This window comes from Pelobates fuscus, chromosome 2 (assembly GCF_036172605.1).
Source record: "Pelobates fuscus isolate aPelFus1 chromosome 2, aPelFus1.pri, whole genome shotgun sequence".
In the NCBI taxonomy this organism is placed as follows: domain Eukaryota; kingdom Metazoa; phylum Chordata; class Amphibia; order Anura; family Pelobatidae; genus Pelobates; species Pelobates fuscus.
The window spans coordinates 355370808-355392998 of record NC_086318.1 but is presented as its reverse complement, the minus strand read 5'-3'; the positions used below and the strand labels follow the sequence as shown (position 1 = coordinate 355392998).

General features: G+C 42.9%; 26 non-coding genes across 26 annotated transcripts; all 26 read left to right on the top strand.

Moving 5' to 3' along the window:
* Positions 1-486: 486 nt before the first annotated feature.
* Positions 487-627, top strand: LOC134593674 (U4 spliceosomal RNA). The gene has a single exon (XR_010090123.1). It is a non-coding gene; the product is annotated as a U4 spliceosomal RNA (small nuclear RNA).
* A 471-nt stretch (positions 628-1098) lies between these two features.
* Positions 1099-1265, top strand: LOC134591073 (U1 spliceosomal RNA). Its single transcript, XR_010087905.1, has one exon. It is a non-coding gene; the product is annotated as a U1 spliceosomal RNA (small nuclear RNA).
* A 900-nt stretch (positions 1266-2165) lies between these two features.
* Positions 2166-2306, top strand: LOC134593192 (U4 spliceosomal RNA). Its single transcript, XR_010089710.1, has one exon. It is a non-coding gene; the product is annotated as a U4 spliceosomal RNA (small nuclear RNA).
* A 479-nt stretch (positions 2307-2785) lies between these two features.
* On the top strand, positions 2786-2952 carry LOC134590306 (U1 spliceosomal RNA). Its single transcript, XR_010087249.1, has one exon. It is a non-coding gene; the product is annotated as a U1 spliceosomal RNA (small nuclear RNA).
* An 899-nt stretch (positions 2953-3851) lies between these two features.
* On the top strand, positions 3852-3992 carry LOC134592979 (U4 spliceosomal RNA). Its single transcript, XR_010089527.1, has one exon. It is a non-coding gene; the product is annotated as a U4 spliceosomal RNA (small nuclear RNA).
* Positions 3993-4471: 479 nt separating this feature from the next.
* On the top strand, positions 4472-4639 carry LOC134590971 (U1 spliceosomal RNA). Its single transcript, XR_010087818.1, has one exon. It is a non-coding gene; the product is annotated as a U1 spliceosomal RNA (small nuclear RNA).
* An 899-nt stretch (positions 4640-5538) lies between these two features.
* On the top strand, positions 5539-5679 carry LOC134593673 (U4 spliceosomal RNA). Its single transcript, XR_010090122.1, has one exon. It is a non-coding gene; the product is annotated as a U4 spliceosomal RNA (small nuclear RNA).
* Positions 5680-6150: 471 nt separating this feature from the next.
* On the top strand, positions 6151-6317 carry LOC134590697 (U1 spliceosomal RNA). Its single transcript, XR_010087582.1, has one exon. It is a non-coding gene; the product is annotated as a U1 spliceosomal RNA (small nuclear RNA).
* An 899-nt stretch (positions 6318-7216) lies between these two features.
* LOC134592977 (U4 spliceosomal RNA) lies at positions 7217-7357 on the top strand. Its single transcript, XR_010089526.1, has one exon. It is a non-coding gene; the product is annotated as a U4 spliceosomal RNA (small nuclear RNA).
* Positions 7358-7837: 480 nt separating this feature from the next.
* Positions 7838-8005, top strand: LOC134591446 (U1 spliceosomal RNA). The gene has a single exon (XR_010088226.1). It is a non-coding gene; the product is annotated as a U1 spliceosomal RNA (small nuclear RNA).
* An 899-nt stretch (positions 8006-8904) lies between these two features.
* LOC134593672 (U4 spliceosomal RNA) lies at positions 8905-9045 on the top strand. Its single transcript, XR_010090121.1, has one exon. It is a non-coding gene; the product is annotated as a U4 spliceosomal RNA (small nuclear RNA).
* A 471-nt stretch (positions 9046-9516) lies between these two features.
* Positions 9517-9683, top strand: LOC134591467 (U1 spliceosomal RNA). The gene has a single exon (XR_010088242.1). It is a non-coding gene; the product is annotated as a U1 spliceosomal RNA (small nuclear RNA).
* Positions 9684-10583: 900 nt separating this feature from the next.
* Positions 10584-10724, top strand: LOC134593086 (U4 spliceosomal RNA). Its single transcript, XR_010089620.1, has one exon. It is a non-coding gene; the product is annotated as a U4 spliceosomal RNA (small nuclear RNA).
* A 479-nt stretch (positions 10725-11203) lies between these two features.
* Positions 11204-11370, top strand: LOC134590367 (U1 spliceosomal RNA). Its single transcript, XR_010087301.1, has one exon. It is a non-coding gene; the product is annotated as a U1 spliceosomal RNA (small nuclear RNA).
* An 899-nt stretch (positions 11371-12269) lies between these two features.
* LOC134592976 (U4 spliceosomal RNA) lies at positions 12270-12410 on the top strand. The gene has a single exon (XR_010089525.1). It is a non-coding gene; the product is annotated as a U4 spliceosomal RNA (small nuclear RNA).
* Positions 12411-12887: 477 nt separating this feature from the next.
* LOC134590993 (U1 spliceosomal RNA) lies at positions 12888-13054 on the top strand. Its single transcript, XR_010087837.1, has one exon. It is a non-coding gene; the product is annotated as a U1 spliceosomal RNA (small nuclear RNA).
* Positions 13055-13953: 899 nt separating this feature from the next.
* Positions 13954-14094, top strand: LOC134593322 (U4 spliceosomal RNA). Its single transcript, XR_010089820.1, has one exon. It is a non-coding gene; the product is annotated as a U4 spliceosomal RNA (small nuclear RNA).
* A 471-nt stretch (positions 14095-14565) lies between these two features.
* LOC134590098 (U1 spliceosomal RNA) lies at positions 14566-14732 on the top strand. The gene has a single exon (XR_010087073.1). It is a non-coding gene; the product is annotated as a U1 spliceosomal RNA (small nuclear RNA).
* Positions 14733-15628: 896 nt separating this feature from the next.
* LOC134592975 (U4 spliceosomal RNA) lies at positions 15629-15769 on the top strand. Its single transcript, XR_010089524.1, has one exon. It is a non-coding gene; the product is annotated as a U4 spliceosomal RNA (small nuclear RNA).
* Positions 15770-16240: 471 nt separating this feature from the next.
* On the top strand, positions 16241-16407 carry LOC134590521 (U1 spliceosomal RNA). The gene has a single exon (XR_010087431.1). It is a non-coding gene; the product is annotated as a U1 spliceosomal RNA (small nuclear RNA).
* An 899-nt stretch (positions 16408-17306) lies between these two features.
* Positions 17307-17447, top strand: LOC134591919 (U4 spliceosomal RNA). Its single transcript, XR_010088618.1, has one exon. It is a non-coding gene; the product is annotated as a U4 spliceosomal RNA (small nuclear RNA).
* A 471-nt stretch (positions 17448-17918) lies between these two features.
* LOC134591047 (U1 spliceosomal RNA) lies at positions 17919-18085 on the top strand. The gene has a single exon (XR_010087882.1). It is a non-coding gene; the product is annotated as a U1 spliceosomal RNA (small nuclear RNA).
* An 897-nt stretch (positions 18086-18982) lies between these two features.
* LOC134593630 (U4 spliceosomal RNA) lies at positions 18983-19123 on the top strand. The gene has a single exon (XR_010090085.1). It is a non-coding gene; the product is annotated as a U4 spliceosomal RNA (small nuclear RNA).
* A 471-nt stretch (positions 19124-19594) lies between these two features.
* Positions 19595-19761, top strand: LOC134591058 (U1 spliceosomal RNA). Its single transcript, XR_010087892.1, has one exon. It is a non-coding gene; the product is annotated as a U1 spliceosomal RNA (small nuclear RNA).
* Positions 19762-20660: 899 nt separating this feature from the next.
* LOC134593085 (U4 spliceosomal RNA) lies at positions 20661-20801 on the top strand. The gene has a single exon (XR_010089619.1). It is a non-coding gene; the product is annotated as a U4 spliceosomal RNA (small nuclear RNA).
* A 477-nt stretch (positions 20802-21278) lies between these two features.
* Positions 21279-21445, top strand: LOC134591016 (U1 spliceosomal RNA). The gene has a single exon (XR_010087856.1). It is a non-coding gene; the product is annotated as a U1 spliceosomal RNA (small nuclear RNA).
* Positions 21446-22191: the final 746 nt, after the last annotated feature.

The window sequence follows — 22191 nt, the reverse complement described above, 5'->3', positions numbered from 1 at the left end:
CGCTAGCACTTACTAATGAACACCATGGAATTTTGAAAAAGCCACCACAAATGTTCTTTCAGCCCTGTTGAGTGTGGATGAAGAGAAGACAGGTGCTAGGCAAGGGTCATTCCTATCGATGGAGTCATGAAATGTGTGACTTTGGGGACGAACGTAGACCAGCGGATTGTGTACTCTGCCTAATGGCTGCTGTAGTAGAATCTTGGCAAAACTGTTTCCAAAGAGAGAAAAAAAATTGTACAAGGTTTGCTGCAAGATATGGTTGCCCTCACTCTCTGTTATAGGTTTGGAACCATTCCAAGATGCCATATAAGAAGACCGAGGAATTTGTTGGGGTTTAAGCTTCCCTGTAGGAGGAAGCGGGCCTAATTAGAATATTGCCTCCCATAATCCTTTGCAATGGCTTATGGTCATGAACTTTTTCTCACCGCTGTCTTAAAGTGTCCTTACGTGGTAGCTCTTAAAAGCTGGCCCACTTGAACAGCTAGCTTTGCGCAGTGGCAGTATTGTAGCCCATGAGGTCAATCCGAGGCGTGATTATTGCTAATTGAAAACTTTACCCAATACCCTGCCATGATGACTTGAAATACAGTCAGCATTGGCAATTTTTGACAGGCTCTAAGGAGACTGAAAGATTGGTTTAATAAAAGTTTATGGCGCCCCATGTCTAGGGCGTGTCTTACGTGACTCCCGTTTCTTCCTGAGCTCTGTTGCACCATTCCTTCCGCTGGCTTCTTAGCATTTCCCTTTTACCTTTCTCTCCCACTGAATTCACTTGTTTCCGGCAGCACACTATTCTCACTACATGCTACGAATTCCCATCCTTCGGCTCATTGGCCTAGCATTTGCCTTTATGCAAATTGCTCCTTCGCACCCTGAATCCAGCTCAATTATTCACACCTAACCACCTGAAGGCACTAAAATTACTGGTAGCTAAGGAAAACAACGATCAGCCACGAGGTTTGGTAATCTTTTGTAGCCTTCTATCATTTGGATTATTTATTTGCTTTTTTTTTTTTTTAACTTACTTTATTATTTCACCACAGCCTAAAGGAAAGGCTTCCCAGCGGGCGTGCCTTTGAATGTACCCGTCATGTCATACTTACCTGGCAGGGGAGCAATAGCCATGATCCCTAAGGTGGCTCTCCCAGAGTGAGGCTGGTTCATTGCACTCCGTACCAGTTGACCTCTGCGATTTCCTCAAATGTGGGAAACTCGAATGCATAATTTATGGTAGTGGGGGACTGCGTTCGCGCTTTCCCCTGTGTTTGCTTGTTTGACAAAAATAGAGAACTTCACCAATTCTGACGAAGGATAATTTCAGCCACGGCACCCGTCTTCTTTGGCTCTTACTTTCCGCATCAAGCAGGCAGCGACAATCATTTCCTAAGCTTGATCATTTTTATTATCTATGTTTTCTGGAGACCAGTTTTAAGCCAGAATTTCACTTTTTATTTTAACTTTTCAGCTTTTTTTTCATCATTTTTTTATCCTGACTTTTTTTGATTTATTGTATGCTTCAATGCAATGGAAGAAATAAAGAATTGGAGACCTATATTACGTCTTCCAACAGAACGTAACGTTTGATTGAATTTCTGGGAAAAAAAAAAAATTCTGGATCAAGGCAGTGAATTGCCGCTTGAGACAATCAGACCAAACCTTAGGAATAGCTGGGTGGTCGCTAGCACTTACTAATGAACACCATGGAATTTTGAAAAAGCCACCACAAATGTTCTTTCAGCCCTGTTGAGTGTGGATGAAGAAAGGACAGGTGCTAGGCAAGGGTCATTCCTATCGATGGAGTCATGAAATGTGTGACTTTGGGGACGAACGTAGACCAGCGGATTGTGTACTCTGCCTAATGGCTGCTGTAGTAGAATCTTGGCAAAACCGTTTCCAAAGAGAGAAAAAAAATTGTACAAGGTTTGCTGCAAGATATGGTTGCCCTCACTCTCTGTTATAGGTTTGGAACCATTCCAAGATGCCATATAAGAAGACCGAGGAATTTGTTGGGGTTTAAGCTTCCCTGTAGGAGGAAGCGGGCCTAATTAGAATATTGCCTCCCACAATCCTTTGCAATGGCTTATGGTCATGAACTTTTTCTCACCGCTGTCTTAAAGTGTCCTTACGTGGTAGCTCTTAAAAGCTGGCCCACTTGAACAGTTATCTTAGCGCAGTGGCAGTATCGTAGCCCATGAGGTCAATCCGAGGCGTGATTATTGCTAATTGAAAACTTTACCCAATACCCCGCCATGATGACTTGAAATACAGTCAGCATTGGCAATTTTTGACAGGCTCTAAGGGGACTGAAAGATTGGTTTAAAAAAAGTTTATGGCGCCCCATGTCTAGGGCGTGTCTTACGTGACTCCCGTTTCTTCCTGAGCTCTGTTGCACCATTCCTTCCGCTGGCTTCCTTGCATTTCCCTTTTACCTTTCTCTCCCACTGAATCCACTTGTTTCCGGCAGCACACTATTCTCACTACATGCTACGAATTCCCATCCTTCGGCTCATTGGCCTAGCATTTGCCTTTATGCAAATTGCTCCTTCGCACCCTGAATCCAGCTCAATTATTCACACCTAACCACCTGAAGGCACTAAAATTACTGGTAGCTAAGGAAAACAACGATCAGCCACGAGGTTTGGTAATCTTTTGTAGCCTTCTATCATTTGGATTATTTATTTGCTCTTCTTTTTTTTTTTTTTTTTAACTTGCTTTATTATTTCACCACAGCCTAAAGGAAAGGCTTCCCAGCGGGCGTGCCTTTGAATGTACCCGTCATGTCATACTTACCTGGCAGGGGAGCAATAGCCATGATCCCTAAGGTGGCTCTCCCAGAGTGAGGCTGGTTCATTGCACTCCGTACCAGTTGACCTCTGCGATTTCCTCAAATGTGGGAGACTCGACTGCATAATTTATGGTAGTGGGGGACTGCGTTCGCGCTTTCCCCTGTGTTTGCTTGTTTGACAAAAATAGAGAACTTCACCAATTCTGATGAAGGATAATTTCAGCCACGGCACCCGTCTTCTTTGGCTCTTACTTTCCACATCAAGCAGGCAGCGACAATCATTTCCTAGGCTTGATCATTTTTCTTATCTATGTTTTCTGGAGACCAGTTTTAAGCCAGAATTTCACTTTTTATTTTAACTTTTCAGCTTTTTTTTCATCATTTTTTTATCCTGACTTCTTTTGATTTATTGTATGCTTCAATGCAATGGAAGAAATAAAGAATTGGAGACCTATATTACGTCTTCCAACAGAACGTAACGTTTGATTGAATTTCTGGGAAAAAAAGATTTTCTGGATCAAGGCAGTGAATTGCCGCTTGAGACAATCAGACCAAACCTTAGGAATAGCTGGGTGGTCGCTAGCACTTACTAATGAACACCATGGAATTTTGAAAAAGCCACCACAAATGTTCTTTCAGCCCTGTTGAGTGTGGATGAAGAGAAGACAGGTGCTAGGCAAGGGTCATTCCTATCGATGGAGTCATGAAATGTGTGACTTTGGGGACGAACGTAGACCAGCGGATTGTGTACTCTGCCTAATGGCTGCTGTAGTAGAATCTTGGCAAAACTGTTTCCAAAGAGAGAAAAAAAATTGTACAAGGTTTGCTGCAAGATATGGTTGCCCTCACTCTCTGTTATAGGTTTGGAACCATTCCAAGATGCCATATAAGAAGACCGAGGAATTTGTTGGGGTTTAAGCTTCCCTGTAGGAGGAAGCGGGCCTAATTAGAATATTGCCTCCCACAATCCTTTGCAATGGCTTATGGTCATGAACTTTTTCTCACCGCTGTCTTAAAGTGTCCTTACGTGGTAGCTCTTAAAAGCTGGCCCACTTGAACAGTTAACTTTGCGCAGTGGCAGTATCGTAGCCCATGAGGTCAATCCGAGGCGTGATTATTGCTAATTGAAAACTTTACCCAATACCCCGCCATGATGACTTGAAATACAGTCAGCATTGGCAATTTTTGACAGGCTCTAAGGAGACTGAAAGATTGGTTTAAAAAAAGTTTATGGCGCCCCATGTCTAGGGCGTGTCTTACGTGACTCCCGTTTCTTCCTGAGCTCTGTTGCACCATTCCTTCCGCTGGCTTCCTTGCATTTCCCTTTTACCTTTCTCTCCCACTGAATCCACTTGTTTCCGGCAGCACACTATTCTCACTACATGCTACGAATTCCCATCCTTCGGCTCATTGGCCTAGCATTTGCCTTTATGCAAATTGCTCCTTCGCACCCTGAATCCAGCTCAATTATTCACACCTAACCACCTGAAGGCACTAAAATTACTGGTAGCTAAGGAAAACAACGATCAGCCACGAGGTTTGGTAATCTTTTGTAGCCTTCTATCATTTGGATTATTTATTTGCTCTTCTTTTTTTTTTTTTTTTAAACTTGCTTTATTATTTCACCACAGCCTAAAGGAAAGGCTTCCCAGCGGGCGTGCCTTTGAATGTACCCATCATGTCATACTTACCTGGCAGGGGAGCAATAGCCATGATCCCTAAGGTGGCTCTCCCAGAGTGAGGCTGGTTCATTGCACTCCGTACCAGTTGACCTCTGCGATTTCCTCAAATGTGGGAAACCTCGACTGCATAATTTATGGTAGTGGGGGACTGCGTTGGCGCTTTCCCCTGTGTTTGCTTGTTTGACAAAAATAGAGAACTTCACCAATTCTGACGAAGGATAATTTCAGCCACGGCACCCGTCTTCTTTGGCTCTTACTTTCCACATCAAGCAGGCAGCGACAATCATTTCCTAGGCTTGATCATTTTTATTATCTATGTTTTCTGGAGACCAGTTTTAAGCCAGAATTTCACTTTTTATTTTAACTTTTCAGCTTTTTTTTCATCATTTTTTTATCCTGACTTCTTTTGATTTATTGTATGCTTCAATGCAATGGAAGAAATAAAGAATTGGAGACCTATATTACGTCTTCCAACAGAACGTAACGTTTGATTGAATTTCTGGGAAAAAAAGATTTTCTGGATCAAGGCAGTGAATTGCCGCTTGAGACAATCAGACCAAACCTTAGGAATAGCTGGGTGGTCGCTAGCACTTACTAATGAACACCATGGAATTTTGAAAAAGCCACCACAAATGTTCTTTCAGCCCTGTTGAGTGTGGATGAAGAGAAGACAGGTGCTAGGCAAGGGTCATTCCTATCGATGGAGTCATGAAATGTGTGACTTTGGGGACGAACGTAGACCAGCGGATTGTGTACTCTGCCTAATGGCTGCTGTAGTAGAATCTTGGCAAAACTGTTTCCAAAGAGAGAAAAAAAATTGTACAAGGTTTGCTGCAAGATATGGTTGCCCTCACTCTCTGTTATAGGTTTGGAAACATTCCAAGATGCCATATAAGAAGACCGAAGAATTTGTTGGGGTTTAAGCTTCCCTGTAGGAGGAAGCGGGCCTAATTAGAATATTGCCTCCCATAATCCTTTGCAATGGCTTATGGTCATGAACTTTTTCTCACCGCTGTCTTAAAGTGTCCTTACGTGGTAGCTCTTAAAAGCTGGCCCACTTGAACAGCTAGCTTTGCGCAGTGGCAGTATTGTAGCCCATGAGGTCAATCCGAGGCGTGATTATTGCTAATTGAAAACTTTACCCAATACCCTGCCATGATGACTTGAAATACAGTCAGCATTGGCAATTTTTGACAGGCTCTAAGGAGACTGAAAGATTGGTTTAATAAAAGTTTATGGCGCCCCATGTCTAGGGCGTGTCTTACGTGACTCCCGTTTCTTCCTGAGCTCTGTTGCACCATTCCTTCCGCTGGCTTCTTAGCATTTCCCTTTTACCTTTCTCTCCCACTGAATTCACTTGTTTCCGGCAGCACACTATTCTCACTACATGCTACGAATTCCCATCCTTCGGCTCATTGGCCTAGCATTTGCCTTTATGCAAATTGCTCCTTCGCACCCTGAATCCAGCTCAATTATTCACACCTAACCACCTGAAGGCACTAAAATTACTGGTAGCTAAGGAAAACAATGATCAGCCACGAGGTTTGGTAATCTTTTGTAGCCTTCTATCATTTGGATTATTTATTTGCTTTTTTTTTTTTTTAACTTACTTTATTATTTCACCACAGCCTAAAGGAAAGGCTTCCCAGCGGGCGTGCCTTTGAATGTACCCGTCATGTCATACTTACCTGGCAGGGGAGCAATAGCCATGATCCCTAAGGTGGCTCTCCCAGAGTGAGGCTGGTTCATTGCACTCTGTACCAGTTGACCTCTGCGATTTCCTCAAATGTTGGAAACTCGACTGCATAATTTATGGTAGTGGGGGACTGCGTTCGCGCTTTCCCCTGTGTTTGCTTGTTTGACAAAAATAGAGAACTTCACCAATTCTGACGAAGGATAATTTCAACCACGGCACCCGTCTTCTTTGGCTCTTACTTTCCACATCAAGCAGGCAGCGACAATCATTTCCTAGGCTTGATCATTTTTATTATCTATGTTTTCTGGAGACCAGTTTTAAGCCAGAATTTCACTTTTTATTTTAACTTTTCAGCTTTTTTTTCATCATTTTTTTATCCTGACTTCTTTTGATTTATTGTATGCTTCAATGCAATGGAAGAAATAAAGAATTGGAGACCTATATTACGTCTTCCAACAGAACGTAACGTTTGATTGAATTTCTGGGAAAAAAAGATTTTCTGGATCAAGGCAGTGAATTGCCGCTTGAGACAATCAGACCAAACCTTAGGAATAGCTGGGTGGTCGCTAGCACTTACTAATGAACACCATGGAATTTTGAAAAAGCCACCACAAATGTTCTTTCAGCCCTGTTGAGTGTGGATGAAGAGAAGACAGGTGCTAGGCAAGGGTCATTCCTATCGATGGAGTCATGAAATGTGTGACTTTGGGGACGAACGTAGACCAGCGGATTGTGTACTCTGCCTAATGGCTGCTGTAGTAGAATCTTGGCAAAACTGTTTCCAAAGAGAGAAAAAAAATTGTACAAGGTTTGCTGCAAGATATGGTTGCCCTCACTCTCTGTTATAGGTTTGGAACCATTCCAAGATGCCATATAAGAAGACCGAGGAATTTGTTGGGGTTTAAGCTTCCCTGTAGGAGGAAGCGGGCCTAATTAGAATATTGCCTCCCACAATCCTTTGCAATGGCTTATGGTCATGAACTTTTTCTCACCGCTGTCTTAAAGTGTCCTTACGTGGTAGCTCTTAAAAGCTGGCCCACTTGAACAGTTAACTTTGCGCAGTGGCAGTATCGTAGCCCATGAGGTCAATCCGAGGCGTGATTATTGCTAATTGAAAACTTTACCCAATACCCCGCCATGATGACTTGAAATACAGTCAGCATTGGCAATTTTTGACAGGCTCTAAGGAGACTGAAAGATTGGTTTAAAAAAAGTTTATGGCGCCCCATGTCTAGGGCGTGTCTTACGTGACTCCCGTTTCTTCCTGAGCTCTGTTGCACCATTCCTTCCGCTGGCTTCCTTGCATTTCCCTTTTACCTTTCTCTCCCACTGAATCCACTTGTTTCCGGCAGCACACTATTCTCACTACATGCTACGAATTCCCATCCTTCGGCTCATTGGCCTAGCATTTGCCTTTATGCAAATTGCTCCTTCGCACCCTGAATCCAGCTCAATTATTCACACCTAACCACCTGAAGGCACTAAAATTACTGGTAGCTAAGGAAAACAACGATCAGCCACGAGGTTTGGTAATCTTTTGTAGCCTTCTATCATTTGGATTATTTATTTGCTCTTCTTTTTTTTTTTTTTTTTAAACTTGCTTTATTATTTCACCACAGCCTAAAGGAAAGGCTTCCCAGCGGGCGTGCCTTTGAATGTACCCATCATGTCATACTTACCTGGCAGGGGAGCAATAGCCATGATCCCTAAGGTGGCTCTCCCAGAGTGAGGCTGGTTCATTGCACTCCGTACCAATTGACCTCTGCGATTTCCTCCAATGTGGGAAACCTCGACTGCATAATTTATGGTAGTGGGGGCCTGCGTTCGCGCTTTCCCCTGTGTTTGCTTGTTTGACAAAAATAGAGAACTTCACCAATTCTGACGAAGGATAATTTCAGCCACGGCACCCGTCTTCTTTGGCTCTTACTTTCCACATCAAGCAGGCAGCGACAATCATTTCCTAGGCTTGATCATTTTTATTATCTATGTTTTCTGGAGACCAGTTTTAAGCCAGAATTTCACTTTTTATTTTAACTTTTCAGCTTTTTTTTCATCATTTTTTTATCCTGACTTCTTTTGATTTATTGTATGCTTCAATGCAATGGAAGAAATAAAGAATTGGAGACCTATATTACGTCTTCCAACAGAACGTAACGTTTGATTGAATTTCTGGGAAAAAAAGATTTTCTGGATCAAGGCAGTGAATTGCCGCTTGAGACAATCAGACCAAACCTTAGGAATAGCTGGGTGGTCGCTAGCACTTACTAATGAACACCATGGAATTTTGAAAAAGCCACCACAAATGTTCTTTCAGCCCTGTTGAGTGTGGATGAAGAGAAGACAGGTGCTAGGCAAGGGTCATTCCTATCGATGGAGTCATGAAATGTGTGACTTTGGGGACGAACGTAGACCAGCGGATTGTGTACTCTGCCTAATGGCTGCTGTAGTAGAATCTTGGCAAACCCGTTTCCAAAGAGAGAAAAAAAATTGTACAAGGTTTGCTGCAAGATATGGTTGCCCTCACTCTCTGTTATAGGTTTGGAACCATTCCAAGATGCCATATAAGAAGACCGAGGAATTTGTTGGGGTTTAAGCTTCCCTGTAGGAGGAAGCGGGCCTAATTAGAATATTGCCTCCCATAATCCTTTGCAATGGCTTATGGTCATGAACTTTTTCTCACCGCTGTCTTAAAGTGTCCTTACGTGGTAGCTCTTAAAAGCTGGCCCACTTGAACAGCTAGCTTTGCGCAGTGGCAGTATTGTAGCCCATGAGGTCAATCCGAGGCGTGATTATTGCTAATTGAAAACTTTACCCAATACCCTGCCATGATGACTTGAAATACAGTCAGCATTGGCAATTTTTGACAGGCTCTAAGGAGACTGAAAGATTGGTTTAATAAAAGTTTATGGCGCCCCATGTCTAGGGCGTGTCTTACGTGACTCCCGTTTCTTCCTGAGCTCTGTTGCACCATTCCTTCCGCTGGCTTCTTAGCATTTCCCTTTTACCTTTCTCTCCCACTGAATTCACTTGTTTCCGGCAGCACACTATTCTCACTACATGCTACGAATTCCCATCCTTCGGCTCATTGGCCTAGCATTTGCCTTTATGCAAATTGCTCCTTCGCACCCTGAATCCAGCTCAATTATTCACACCTAACCACCTGAAGGCACTAAAATTACTGGTAGCTAAGGAAAACAACGATCAGCCACGAGGTTTGGTAATCTTTTGTAGCCTTCTATCATTTGGATTATTTATTTGCTTTTTTTTTTTTTTAACTTACTTTATTATTTCACCACAGCCTAAAGGAAAGGCTTCCCAGCGGGCGTGCCTTTGAATGTACCCGTCATGTCATACTTACCTGGCAGGGGAGCAATAGCCATGATCCCTAAGGTGGCTCTCCCAGAGTGAGGCTGGTTCATTGCACTCCATACCAGTTGACCTCTGCGATTTCCTCAAATGTGGGAAACTCGAATGCATAATTTATGGTAGTGGGGGACTGCGTTCGCGCTTTCCCCTGTGTTTGCTTGTTTGACAAAAATAGAGAACTTCACCAATTCTGACGAAGGATAATTTCAGCCACGGCACCCGTCTTCTTTGGCTCTTACTTTCCGCATCAAGCAGGCAGCGACAATCATTTCCTAGGCTTGATCATTTTTATTATCTATGTTTTCTGGAGACCAGTTTTAAGCCAGAATTTCACTTTTTATTTTAACTTTTCAGCTTTTTTTTCATCATTTTTTTATCCTGACTTCTTTTGATTTATTGTATGCTTCAATGCAATGGAAGAAATAAAGAATTGGAGACCTATATTACGTCTTCCAACAGAACGTAACGTTTGATTGAATTTCTGGGAAAAAAAAAAAATTCTGGATCAAGGCAGTGAATTGCCGCTTGAGACAATCAGACCAAACCTTAGGAATAGCTGGGTGGTCGCTAGCACTTACTAATGAACACCATGGAATTTTGAAAAAGCCACCACAAATGTTCTTTCAGCCCTGTTGAGTGTGGATGAAGAAAGGACAGGTGCTAGGCAAGGGTCATTCCTATCGATGGAGTCATGAAATGTGTGACTTTGGGGACGAACGTAGACCAGCGGATTGTGTACTCTGCCTAATGGCTGCTGTAGTAGAATCTTGGCAAAACCGTTTCCAAAGAGAGAAAAAAAATTGTACAAGGTTTGCTGCAAGATATGGTTGCCCTCACTCTCTGTTATAGGTTTGGAACCATTCCAAGATGCCATATAAGAAGACCGAGGAATTTGTTGGGGTTTAAGCTTCCCTGTAGGAGGAAGCGGGCCTAATTAGAATATTGCCTCCCACAATCCTTTGCAATGGCTTATGGTCATGAACTTTTTCTCACCGCTGTCTTAAAGTGTCCTTACGTGGTAGCTCTTAAAAGCTGGCCCACTTGAACAGTTATCTTTGCGCAGTGGCAGTATCGTAGCCCATGAGGTCAATCCGAGGCGTGATTATTGCTAATTGAAAACTTTACCCAATACCCCGCCATGATGACTTGAAATACAGTCAGCATTGGCAATTTTTGACAGGCTCTAAGGGGACTGAAAGATTGGTTTAAAAAAAGTTTATGGCGCCCCATGTCTAGGGCGTGTCTTACGTGACTCCCGTTTCTTCCTGAGCTCTGTTGCACCATTCCTTCCGCTGGCTTCCTTGCATTTCCCTTTTACCTTTCTCTCCCACTGAATCCACTTGTTTCCGGCAGCACACTATTCTCACTACATGCTACGAATTCCCATCCTTCGGCTCATTGGCCTAGCATTTGCCTTTATGCAAATTGCTCCTTCGCACCCTGAATCCAGCTCAATTATTCACACCTAACCACCTGAAGGCACTAAAATTACTGGTAGCTAAGGAAAACAACGATCAGCCACGAGGTTTGGTAATCTTTTGTAGCCTTCTATCATTTGGATTATTTATTTGCTCTTCTTTTTTTTTTTTTTTTTAACTTGCTTTATTATTTCACCACAGCCTAAAGGAAAGGCTTCCCAGCGGGCGTGCCTTTGAATGTACCCGTCATGTCATACTTACCTGGCAGGGGAGCAATAGCCATGATCCCTAAGGTGGCTCTCCTAGAGTGAGGCTGGTTCATTGCACTCCGTACCAGTTGACCTCTGCGATTTCCTCAAATGTGGGAGACTCGACTGCATAATTTATGGTAGTGGGGGACTGCGTTCGCGCTTTCCCCTGTGTTTGCTTGTTTGACAAAAATAGAGAACTTCACCAATTCTGATGAAGGATAATTTCAGCCACGGCACCCGTCTTCTTTGGCTCTTACTTTCCACATCAAGCAGGCAGCGACAATCATTTCCTAGGCTTGATCATTTTTCTTATCTATGTTTTCTGGAGACCAGTTTTAAGCCAGAATTTCACTTTTTATTTTAACTTTTCAGCTTTTTTTTCATCATTTTTTTATCCTGACTTCTTTTGATTTATTGTATGCTTCAATGCAATGGAAGAAATAAAGAATTGGAGACCTATATTACGTCTTCCAACAGAACGTAACGTTTGATTGAATTTCTGGGAAAAAAAGATTTTCTGGATCAAGGCAGTGAATTGCCGCTTGAGACAATCAGACCAAACCTTAGGAATAGCTGGGTGGTCGCTAGCACTTACTAATGAACACCATGGAATTTTGAAAAAGCCACCACAAATGTTCTTTCAGCCCTGTTGAGTGTGGATGAAGAGAAGACAGGTGCTAGGCAAGGGTCATTCCTATCGATGGAGTCATGAAATGTGTGACTTTGGGGACGAACGTAGACCAGCGGATTGTGTACTCTGCCTAATGGCTGCTGTAGTAGAATCTTGGCAAAACTGTTTCCAAAGAGAGAAAAAAAATTGTACAAGGTTTGCTGCAAGATATGGTTGCCCTCACTCTCTGTTATAGGTTTGGAACCATTCCAAGATGCCATATAAGAAGACCGAGGAATTTGTTGGGGTTTAAGCTTCCCTGTAGGAGGAAGCGGGCCTAATTAGAATATTGCCTCCCACAATCCTTTGCAATGGCTTATGGTCATGAACTTTTTCTCACCGCTGTCTTAAAGTGTCCTTACGTGGTAGCTCTTAAAAGCTGGCCCACTTGAACAGTTAACTTTGCGCAGTGGCAGTATCGTAGCCCATGAGGTCAATCCGAGGCGTGATTATTGCTAATTGAAAACTTTACCCAATACCCCGCCATGATGACTTGAAATACAGTCAGCATTGGCAATTTTTGACAGGCTCTAAGGAGACTGAAAGATTGGTTTAAAAAAAGTTTATGGCGCCCCATGTCTAGGGCGTGTCTTACGTGACTCCCGTTTCTTCCTGAGCTCTGTTGCACCATTCCTTCCGCTGGCTTCCTTGCATTTCCCTTTTACCTTTCTCTCCCACTGAATCCACTTGTTTCCGGCAGCACACTATTCTCACTACATGCTACGAATTCCCATCCTTCGGCTCATTGGCCTAGCATTTGCCTTTATGCAAATTGCTCCTTCGCACCCTGAATCCAGCTCAATTATTCACACCTAACCACCTGAAGGCACTAAAATTACTGGTAGCTAAGGAAAACAACGATCAGCCACGAGGTTTGGTAATCTTTTGTAGCCTTCTATCATTTGGATTATTTATTTGCTCTTCTTTTTTTTTTTTTTAAACTTGCTTTATTATTTCACCACAGCCTAAAGGAAAGGCTTCCCAGCGGGCGTGCCTTTGAATGTACCCGTCATGTCATACTTACCTGGCAGGGGAGCAATAGCCATGATCCCTAAGGTGGCTCTCCCGGTGTGAGGCTGGTTCATTGCACTCCGTACCAGTTGACCTCTGCGATTTCCTCAAATGTGGGAAACTCGACTGCATAATTTATGGTAGTGGGGGACTGCGTTCGCGCTTTCCCCTGTGTTTGCTTGTTTGACAAAAATAGAGAACTTCACCAATTCTGATGAAGGATAATTTCAGCCACGGCACCCGTCTTCTTTGGCTCTTACTTTCCGCATCAAGCAGGCAGCGACAATCATTTCCTAGGCTTGATCATTTTTATTATCTATGTTTTCTGGAGACCAGTTTTAAGCCAGAATTTCACTTTTTATTTTAACTTTTCAGCTTTTTTTTCATCATTTTTTTATCCTGACTTCTTTTGATTTATTGTATGCTTCAATGCAATGGAAGAAATAAAGAATTGGAGACCTATATTACGTCTTCCAACAGAACGTAACGTTTGATTGAATTTCTGGGAAAAAAAGATTTTCTGGATCAAGGCAGTGAATTGCCGCTTGAGACAATCAGACCAAACCTTAGGAATAGCTGGGTGGTCGCTAGCACTTACTAATGAACACCATGGAATTTTGAAAAAGCCACCACAAATGTTCTTTCAGCCCTGTTGAGTGTGGATGAAGAGAAGACAGGTGCTAGGCAAGGGTCATTCCTATCGATGGAGTCATGAAATGTGTGACTTTGGGGACGAACGTAGACCAGCGGATTGTGTACTCTGCCTAATGGCTGCTGTAGTAGAATCTTGGCAAAACTGTTTCCAAAGAGAGAAAAAAAATTGTACAAGGTTTGCTGCAAGATATGGTTGCCCTCACTCTCTGTTATAGGTTTGGAACCATTCCAAGATGCCATATAGGAAGACCGAGGAATTTGTTGGGGTTTAAGCTTCCCTGTAGGAGGAAGCGGGCCTAATTAGAATATTGCCTCCCATAATCCTTTGCAATGGCTTATGGTCATGAACTTTTTCTCACCGCTGTCTTAAAGTGTCCTTACGTGGTAGCTCTTAAAAGCTGGCCCACTTGAACAGCTAGCTTTGCGCAGTGGCAGTATCGTAGCCCATGAGGTCAATCCGAGGCGTGATTATTGCTAATTGAAAACTTTACCCAATACCCTGCCATGATGACTTGAAATACAGTCAGCATTGGCAATTTTTGACAGGCTCTAAGGAGACTGAAAGATTGGTTTAATAAAAGTTTATGGCGCCCCATGTCTAGGGCGTGTCTTACGTGACTCCCGTTTCTTCCTGAGCTCTGTTGCACCATTCCTTCCGCTGGCTTCTTAGCATTTCCCTTTTACCTTTCTCTCCCACTGAATTCACTTGTTTCCGGCAGCACACTATTCTCACTACATGCTACGAATTCCCATCCTTCGGCTCATTGGCCTAGCATTTGCCTTTATGCAAATTGCTCCTTCGCACCCTGAATCCAGCTCAATTATTCACACCTAACCACCTGAAGGCACTAAAATTACTGGTAGCTAAGGAAAACAACGATCAGCCACGAGGTTTGGTAATCTTTTGTAGCCTTCTATCATTTGGATTATTTATTTGCTTTTTTTTTTTTTTAACTTACTTTATTATTTCACCACAGTCTAAAGGAAAGGCTTCCGAGCGGGCGTGCCTTTGAATGTACCCGTCATGTCATACTTACCTGGCAGGGGAGCAATAGCCATGATCCCTAAGGTGGCTCTCCCAGAGTGAGGCTGGTTCATTGCACTCCGTACCAGTTGACCTCTGCGATTTCCTCAAATGTGGGAAACTCGACTGCATAATTTATGGTAGTGGGGGACTGCGTTCGCGCTTTCCCCTGTGTTTGCTTGTTTGACAAAAATAGAGAACTTCACCAATTCTGATGAAGGATAATTTCAGCCACGGCACCCGTCTTCTTTGGCTCTTACTTTCCACATCAAGCAGGCAGCGACAATCATTTCCTAGGCTTGATCATTTTTATTATCTGTTTTCTGGAGACCAGTTTTAAGCCAGAATTTCACTTTTTATTTTAACTTTTCAGCTTTTTTTTCATCATTTTTTTATCCTGACTTCTTTTGATTTATTGTATGCTTCAATGCAATGGAAGAAATAAAGAATTGGAGACCTATATTACGTCTTCCAACAGAACGTAACGTTTGATTGAATTTCTGGGAAAAAAAGATTTTCTGGATCAAGGCAGTGAATTGCCGCTTGAGACAATCAGACCAAACCTTAGGAATAGCTGGGTGGTCGCTAGCACTTACTAATGAACACCATGGAATTTTGAAAAAGCCACCACAAATGTTCTTTCAGCCCTGTTGAGTGTGGATGAAGAGAAGACAGGTGCTAGGCAAGGGTCATTCCTATCGATGGAGTCATGAAATGTGTGACTTTGGGGACGAACGTAGACCAGCGGATTGTGTACTCTGCCTAATGGCTGCTGTAGTAGAATCTTGGCAAAACTGTTTCCAAAGAGAGAAAAAAATTGTACAAGGTTTGCTGCAAGATATGGTTGCCCTCACTCTCTGTTATAGGTTTGGAACCATTCCAAGATGCCATATAAGAAGACCGAGGAATTTGTTGGGGTTTAAGCTTCCCTGTAGGAGGAAGCGGGCCTAATTAGAATATTGCCTCCCACAATCCTTTGCAATGGCTTATGGTCATGAACTTTTTCTCACCGCTGTCTTAAAGTGTCCTTACGTGGTAGCTCTTAAAAGCTGGCCCACTTGAGCAGTTAACTTTGCGCAGTGGCAGTATCGTAGCCCATGAGGTCAATCCGAGGCGTGATTATTGCTAATTGAAAACTTTACCCAATACCCCGCCATGATGACTTGAAATACAGTCAGCATTGGCAATTTTTGACAGGCTCTAAGGAGACTGAAAGATTGGTTTAAAAAAAGTTTATGGCGCCCCATGTCTAGGGCGTGTCTTACGTGACTCCCGTTTCTTCCTGAGCTCTGTTGCACCATTCCTTCCGCTGGCTTCCTTGCATTTCCCTTTTACCTTTCTCTCCCACTGAATCCACTTGTTTCCGGCAGCACACTATTCTCACTACATGCTACGAATTCCCATCCTTCGGCTCATTGGCCTAGCATTTGCCTTTATGCAAATTGCTCCTTCGCACCCTGAATCCAGCTCAATTATTCACACCTAACCACCTGAAGGCACTAAAATTACTGGTAGCTAAGGAAAACAACGATCAGCCACGAGGTTTGGTAATCTTTTGTAGCCTTCTATCATTTGGATTATTTATTTGCTCTTCTTTTTTTTTTTTTTAACTTGCTTTATTATTTCACCACAGCCTAAAGGCTTCCCAGCGGGCGTGCCTTTGAATGTACCCGTCATGTCATACTTACCTGGCAGGGGAGCAATAGCCATGATCCCTAAGGTGGCTCTCCCAGAGTGAGGCTGGTTCATTGCACTCCGTACCAGTTGACCTCTGTGATTTCCTCAAATGTGGGAAACTCGACTGCATAATTTATGGTAGTGGGGGACTGCGTTCGCGCTTTCCCCTGTGTTTGCTTGTTTGACAAAAATAGAGAACTTCACCAATTCTGATGAAGGATAATTTCAGCCACGGCACCCGTCTTCTTTGGCTCTTACTTTCCACATCAAGCAGGCAGCGACAATCATTTCCTAGGCTTGATCATTTTTATTATCTATGTTTTCTGGAGACCAGTTTTAAGCCAGAATTTCACTTTTTATTTTAACTTTTCAGCTTTTTTTTCATCATTTTTTTATCCTGACTTCTTTTGATTTATTGTATGCTTCAATGCAATGGAAGAAATAAAGAATTGGAGACCTATATTACGTCTTCCAACAGAACGTAACGTTTGATTGAATTTCTGGGAAAAAAAGATTTTCTGGATCAAGGCAGTGAATTGCCGCTTGAGACAATCAGACCAAACCTTAGGAATAGCTGGGTGGTCGCTAGCACTTACTAATGAACACCATGGAATTTTGAAAAAGCCACCACAAATGTTCTTTCAGCCCTGTTGAGTGTGGATGAAGAGAAGACAGGTGCTAGGCAAGGGTCATTCCTATCGATGGAGTCATGAAATGTGTGACTTTGGGGACGAACGTAGACCAGCGGATTGTGTACTCTGCCTAATGGCTGCTGTAGTAGAATCTTGGCAAAACTGTTTCCAAAGAGAGAAAAAAAATTGTACAAGGTTTGCTGCAAGATATGGTTGCCCTCACTCTCTGTTATAGGTTTGGAACCATTCCAAGATGCCATATAAGAAGACCGAGGAATTTGTTGGGGTTTAAGCTTCCCTGTAGGAGGAAGCGGGCCTAATTAGAATATTGCCTCCCACAATCCTTTGCAATGGCTTATGGTCATGAACTTTTTCTCACCGCTGTCTTAAAGTGTCCTTACGTGGTAGCTCTTAAAAGCTGGCCCACTTGAACAGCTAGCTTTGCGCAGTGGCAGTATCGTAGCCCATGAGGTTAATCCGAGGCGTGATTATTGCTAATTGAAAACTTTACCCAATACCCCGCCATGATGACTTGAAATACAGTCAGCATTGGCAATTTTTGACAGGCTCTAAGGAGACTGAAAGATTGGTTTAATAAAAGTTTAAGGCGCCCCATGTCTAGGGCGTGTCTTACGTGACTCCCGTTTCTTCCTGAGCTCTGTTGCACCATTCCTTTCGCTGGCTTCTTAGCATTTCCCTTTTACCTTTCTCTCCCACTGAATTCACTTGTTTCCGGCAGCACACTATTCTCACTACATGCTACGAATTCCCATCCTTCGGCTCATTGGCCTAGCATTTGCCTTTATGCAAATTGCTCCTTCGCACCCTGAATCCAGCTCAATTATTCACACCTAACCACCTGAAGGCACTAAAATTACTGGTAGCTAAGGAAAACAACGATCAGCCACGAGGTTTGGTAATCTTTTGTAGCCTTCTATCATTTGGATTATTTATTTGCTTTTTTTTTTTTTTAACTTGCTTTATTATTTCACCACAGCCTAAAGGAAAGGCTTCCCAGCGGGCGTGCCTTTGAATGTACCCGTCATGTCATACTTACCTGGTAGGGGAGCAATAGCCATGATCCCTAAGGTGGCTCTCCCAGAGTGAGGCTGGTTCATTGCACTCCGTACCAGTTGAACTCTGCGATTTCCTCAAATGTGGGAAACTCGACTGCATAATTTATGGTAGTGGGGGACTGCGTTCGCGCTTTCCCCTGTGTTTGCTTGTTTGACAAAAATAGAGAACTTCACCAATTCTGATGAAGGATAATTTCAGCCACGGCACCCGTCTTCTTTGGCTCTTACTTTCCACATCAAGCAGGCAGCGACAATCATTTCCTAGGCTTGATCATTTTTATTATCTATGTTTTCTGGAGACCAGTTTTAAGCCAGAATTTCACTTTTTATTTTAACTTTTCAGCTTTTTTTTCATCATTTTTTTATCCTGACTTCTTTTGATTTATTGTATGCTTCAATGCAATGGAAGAAATAAAGAATTGGAGACCTATATTACGTCTTCCAACAGAACGTAACGTTTGATTGAATTTCTGGGAAAAAGATTTTCTGGATCAAGGCAGTGAATTGCCGCTTGAGACAATCAGACCAAACCTTAGGAATAGCTGGGTGGTCGCTAGCACTTACTAATGAACACCATGGAATTTTGAAAAAGCCACCACAAATGTTCTTTCAGCCCTGTTGAGTGTGGATGAAGAGAAGACAGGTGCTAGGCAAGGGTCATTCCTATCGATGGAGTCATGAAATGTGTGACTTTGGGGACGAACGTAGACCAGCGGATTGTGTACTCTGCCTAATGGCTGCTGTAGTAGAATCTTGGCAAAACTGTTTCCAAAGAGAGAAAAAAAATTGTACAAGGTTTGCTGCAAGATATGGTTGCCCTCACTCTCTGTTATAGGTTTGGAACCATTCCAAGATGCCATATAAGAAGACCGAGGAATTTGTTGGGGTTTAAGCTTCCCTGTAGGAGGAAGCGGGCCTAATTAGAATATTGCCTCCCACAATCCTTTGCAATGGCTTATGGTCATGAACTTTTTCTCACCGCTGTCTTAAAGTGTCCTTACGTGGTAGCTCTTAAAAGCTGGCCCACTTGAACAGCCAGCTTTGCGCAGTGGCAGTATCGTAGCCCATGAGGTCAATCCGAGGCGTGAATATTGCTAATTGAAAACTTTACCCAATACCCCGCCATGATGACTTGAAATACAGTCAGCATTGGCAATTTTTGACAGGCTCTAAGGAGACTGAAAGATTGGTTTAATAAAAGTTTAAGGCGCCCCATGTCTAGGGCGTGTCTTACGTGACTCCCGTTTCTTCCTGAGCTCTGTTGCACCATTCCTTCCGCTGGCTTCTTAGCATTTCCCTTTTACCTTTCTCTCCCACTGAATTCACTTGTTTCCGGCAGCACACTATTCTCACTACATGCTACGAATTCCCATCCTTCGGCTCATTGGCCTAGCATTTGCCTTTATGCAAATTGCTCCTTCGCACCCTGAATCCAGCTCAATTATTCACACCTAACCACCTGAAGGCACTAAAATTACTGGTAGCTAAGGAAAACAACGATCAGCCACGAGGTTTGGTAATCTTTTGTAGCCTTCTATCATTTGGATTATTTATTTGCTTTTTTTTTTTTTTAACTTGCTTTATTATTTCACCACAGCCTAAAGGAAAGGCTTCCCAGCGGGCGTGCCTTTGAATGTACCCGTCATGTCATACTTACTTGGCAGGGGAGCAATAGCCATGATCCCTAAGGTGGCTCTCCCAGTGTGAGGCTGGTTCATTGCACTCCGTACCAGTTGACCTCTGCGATTTCCTCAAATGTGGGAAACTCGACTGCATAATTTATGGTAGTGGGGGACTGCGTTCGCGCTTTCCCCTGTGTTTGCTTGTTTGACAAAAATAGAGAACTTCACCAATTCTGACGAAGGATAATTTCAGCCACGGCACCCGTCTTCTTTGGCTCTTACTTTCCGCATCAAGCAGGCAGCGACAATCATTTCCTAGGCTTGATCATTTTTATTATCTATGTTTTCTGGAGACCAGTTTTAAGCCAGAATTTCACTTTTTATTTTAACTTTTCAGCTTTTTTTTCATCATTTTTTTATCCTGACTTCTTTTGATTTATTGTATGCTTCAATGCAATGGAAGAAATAAAGAATTGGAGACCTATATTACGTCTTCCAACAGAACGTAACGTTTGATTGAATTTCTGGGAAAAAAAAAATTTCTGGATCAAGGCAGTGAATTGCCGCTTGAGACAATCAGACCAAACCTTAGGAATAGCTGGGTGGTCGCTAGCACTTACTAATGAACACCATGGAATTTTGAAAAAGCCACCACAAATGTTCTTTCAGCCCTGTTGAGTGTGGATGAAGAGAAGACAGGTGCTAGGCAAGGGTCATTCCTATCGATGGAGTCATGAAATGTGTGACTTTGGGGACGAACGTAGACCAGCGGATTGTGTACTCTGCCTAATGGCTGCTGTAGTAGAATCTTGGCAAAACCGTTTCCAAAGAGAGAAAAAAAATTGTACAAGGTTTGCTGCAAGATATGGGTGCCCTCACTCTCTGTTATAGGTTTGGAACCATTCCAAGATGCCATATAAGAAGACCGAGGAATTTGTTGGGGTTTAAGCTTCCCTGTAGGAGGAAGCGGGCCTAATTAGAATATTGCCTCCCACAATCCTTTGCAATGGCTTATGGTCATGAACTTTTTCTCACCGCTGTCTTAAAGTGTCCTTACGTGGTAGCTCTTAAAAGCTGGCCCACTTGAACAGTTATCTTTGCGCAGTGGCAGTATCGTAGCCCATGAGGTCAATCCGAGGCGTGATTATTGCTAATTGAAAACTTTACCCAATACCCCGCCATGATGACTTGAAATACAGTCAGCATTGGCAATTTTTGACAGGCTCTAAGGGGACTGAAAGATTGGTTTAAAAAAAGTTTATGGCGCCCCATGTCTAGGGCGTGTCTTACGTGACTCCCGTTTCTTCCTGAGCTCTGTTGCACCATTCCTTCCGCTGGCTTCCTTGCATTTCCCTTTTACCTTTCTCTCCCACTGAATCCACTTGTTTCCGGCAGCACACTATTCTCACTACATGCTACGAATTCCCATCCTTCGGCTCATTGGCCTAGCATTTGCCTTTATGCAAATTGCTCCTTCGCACCCTGAATCCAGCTCAATTATTCACACCTAACCACCTGAAGGCACTAAAATTACTGGTAGCTAAGGAAAACAACGATCAGCCACGAGGTTTGGTAATCTTTTGTAGCCTTCTATCATTTGGATTATTTATTTGCTCTTCTTTTTTTTTTTTTTTAACTTGCTTTATTATTTCACCACAGCCTAAAGGAAAGGCTTCCCAGCGGGCGTGCCTTTGAATGTACCCGTCATGTCATACTTACCTGGCAGGGGAGCAATAGCCATGATCCCTAAGGTGGCTCTCCCAGAGTGAGGCTGGTTCATTGCACTCCGTACCAGTTGACTTCTGTGATTTCCTCAAATGTGGGAAACTCGACTGCATAATTTATGGTAGTGGGGGACTGCGTTCGCGCTTTCCCCTGTGTTTGCTTGTTTGACAAAAATAGAGAACTTCACCAATTCTGATGAAGGATAATTTCAGCCACGGCACCCGTCTTCTTTGGCTCTTACTTTCCACATCAAGCAGGCAGCGACAATCATTTCCTAGGCTTGATCATTTTTATTATCTGTTTTCTGGAGACCAGTTTTAAGCCAGAATTTCACTTTTTATTTTAACTTTTCAGCTTTTTTTTCATCATTTTTTTATCCTGACTTCTTTTGATTTATTGTATGCTTCAATGCAATGGAAGAAATAAAGAATTGGAGACCTATATTACGTCTTCCAACAGAACGTAACGTTTGATTGAATTTCTGGGAAAAAAAGATTTTCTGGATCAAGGCAGTGAATTGCCGCTTGAGACAATCAGACCAAACCTTAGGAATAGCTGGGTGGTCGCTAGCACTTACTAATGAACACCATGGAATTTTGAAAAAGCCACCACAAATGTTCTTTCAGCCCTGTTGAGTGTGGATGAAGAGAAGACAGGTGCTAGGCAAGGGTCATTCCTATCGATGGAGTCATGAAATGTGTGACTTTGGGGACGAACGTAGACCAGCGGATTGTGTACTCTGCCTAATGGCTGCTGTAGTAGAATCTTGGCAAAACTGTTTCCAAAGAGAGAAAAAAAATTGTACAAGGTTTGCTGCAAGATATGGTTGCCCTCACTCTCTGTTATAGGTTTGGAACCATTCCAAGATGCCATATAAGAAGACCGAGGAATTTGTTGGG